This window comes from Parus major, chromosome 5 (genome assembly GCF_001522545.3).
Source record: "Parus major isolate Abel chromosome 5, Parus_major1.1, whole genome shotgun sequence".
Lineage (NCBI taxonomy): Eukaryota > Metazoa > Chordata > Aves > Passeriformes > Paridae > Parus > Parus major.
In genome coordinates, this window is record NC_031774.1 from 59,514,965 (window position 1) to 59,517,362 (window position 2,398).

A 2,398-nucleotide genomic window follows, 5' to 3' on the forward strand; every position below is an offset into this window, starting at 1 on the left:
CCAAGGCCAGGCTGGACAGGGCTTGGAGCACCTTGGGATAGTGGAAGGTGTCCCTGCCATGGCAGGGGGCTGGAATGAGATGATCTTTAAAGTCCATTCCAACCCAAATCCATTCTTCCTTCCCTCCATCCTTTTCCTCTCTGTCTCTTTTTTTCTTCCTTGGGGAAAAAAATCCCCAAAAGATTTGAAGCTCAGTTAAAGGGAAAAAAAGTCCTGAACTAAAAAAAAAAAAAAACAAACCCCAAAATCTGGAGAAACATAATGATAATTAAATCCAATCGGGCTGGGTCATGGCTTTAGGCACGGAAAGGTTGTGAACCTCCCACATGTGGGAATTTCCATCCCTGTCCGTGTGTCCTCTGTGGGGCTGGGAGGAGCTCCCAGATGTGCCGCCCATGTGTTCCGCGATTTCCCATTGAATTTCCAGCCCTCTGTCCCCATTTAGCCGGATCGCTCAGCCCTAAAATCCCTTTTAGCCTGAAACGCCCCGGGGGCCGCATCCGTCTTCAATTTAAAGAACAAATCCTCCCTCCCGCAGCCGGAGCGGGTCCTGCCGGGCCCGGGTGACCTCGGAGCTGCTGGATTTGGGTGGATTTTGGTGGATTTTGGTGGATTTGGGTGGATTTTGGTGGATTTTGGTGGCAGAGGATGCAGGGGACGCGTGTCGGGGGGGAATAAACTCCTCACCCAGCTCCGAGAGGCTCCGAGGGACAAAGGCTGGCAGGGGAGATGGAGCTGGGGAAATGGGGATGGAAGAGGATTTGTTGGGAGAAGCTGTCAGGGGCAGACAAAGGCAGGAAGAAGATAAATGCAGGGAACGAGGCTAATTGCTGGGATTAGCCACCCCCGAGCCCTCGGGGGCTGCAGGGGTCAGGGCTGGAGGCCCCAGGAGGTCAGGCAAGGAGAGAGGAGCTGGAAAGGTGCTTTGGGGGCAGACTGGGATTTGTTAGAGCCGTGGGAAGGGCTGAATCCCATCTCTCAGGGTGTGCCATGGGATCCCAGCTTCCCCAGGAACGTGTCCCTGCCCATCAAACGAGATGGGATTTAAGGTCCTTTCCAACCCGAACCATTCTGGGATTCTATAAATCCCTGTCCATTTCCAGCTGGGGAGAAGCTGGGCAGATTCCAGCAGCACCTAATCCCTAATCCATGCAAGAATTAAAGCCCAAATCTGCAACAAACTTGATTCTGGCTGTAAACACCTGAGGAAGGGGCTCAGACCTGCAGCGTGTGCTGGGCTCAGAGCCCTGGGATGGGGCAGGATCAGATCCCTGCTGGGGAGCTTTAGGTTGGATTTCAGGAAAGGTTCTGCCCCCAGAGCACTGCCCAGGGAATGGTGACATTCCCGAGGCTCCAGGAGCTCCAGGACATTTGGACACTTCTCCCAGGGATGCCCAGGCTGGGATTGTTGGGGGGTCTGTGCAGGGCCTGGAGCTGCCCTGGATGATCCCTGTGGGCATTTCCAGCTCAGGGAATTGTGTGATTCTCCTCTGGAGCGTGCTGGGGACAGGCAGTGTGTGTCTGCTGTGCTCTGCTGTGGGGACAAACACCAGGCTCCCTGGAGACGCCTGCTCTGGGCTGATTTTATCTCTCCCTCCTGAGGGATGCACAGACCCATCCGGGCTGCTCTGCCTGCACATGCAATCCCCTCTGCCAGGGAATTTGCTGGAGCCTGGACCAAATAAGGAACTCGTGGCTAATCTTGGGGAGCAGGAATCAGGGTCAGGCATGGTTGGGAGCTCCCTGCAAGCTCCTCACGCTCATCCGGCAGCTGCCGGAGCAAAAGCAGCTTTGCAGCAATATTTAGAGAGAGAGGAAGGAAGGAAGGAAGGAAGGAAGGAAGGAGAGCCCCAGAGATTAAAAAAACCAAAACCTTTTCTTTACCTTTTTGTCTTAAAAAACCTGCAGTGTTTCTTTGGGCTGGGGCTCAGATGTCTCAGAAAGTTTTCCCAAGTGGGAGCGGAGTTTTCATCCCGTGAGTCTTCATCTCCCCGGGGTGCTGGGAGATCTGAGCTCCACTTTCCAGCTGGGAGGACAATCCCAGGATGGTTTGTGTTGGAAAGGACCTTCAATCTCATCCAACCTGGTTTTCCTTCTCTCCATGCACTGAAACCTTTCCCCACATTTCTGCTCCAGCCAAGTTGCCCAGGGCCAAGAAACCTCTTTTTATAAAAATCTTGTTTTTCCATGCACCCCGTGGTGCTCTGGAGCCCACAATTCCAACTCCCCATAAGGAAAACCCTTCTCCCACAACACCCGTGATGTCCTGAGCAGAAAGATCCGTGCTGGGTCACAGCTGGAGGGTGGAAAATCACCTGGAGCATCAGTGGCTGTCCTGGAGGGTGCATCTCAGCAGGTCCTGGATCCATCGGGAGGTGGGGCCATCCCTGGATCCATT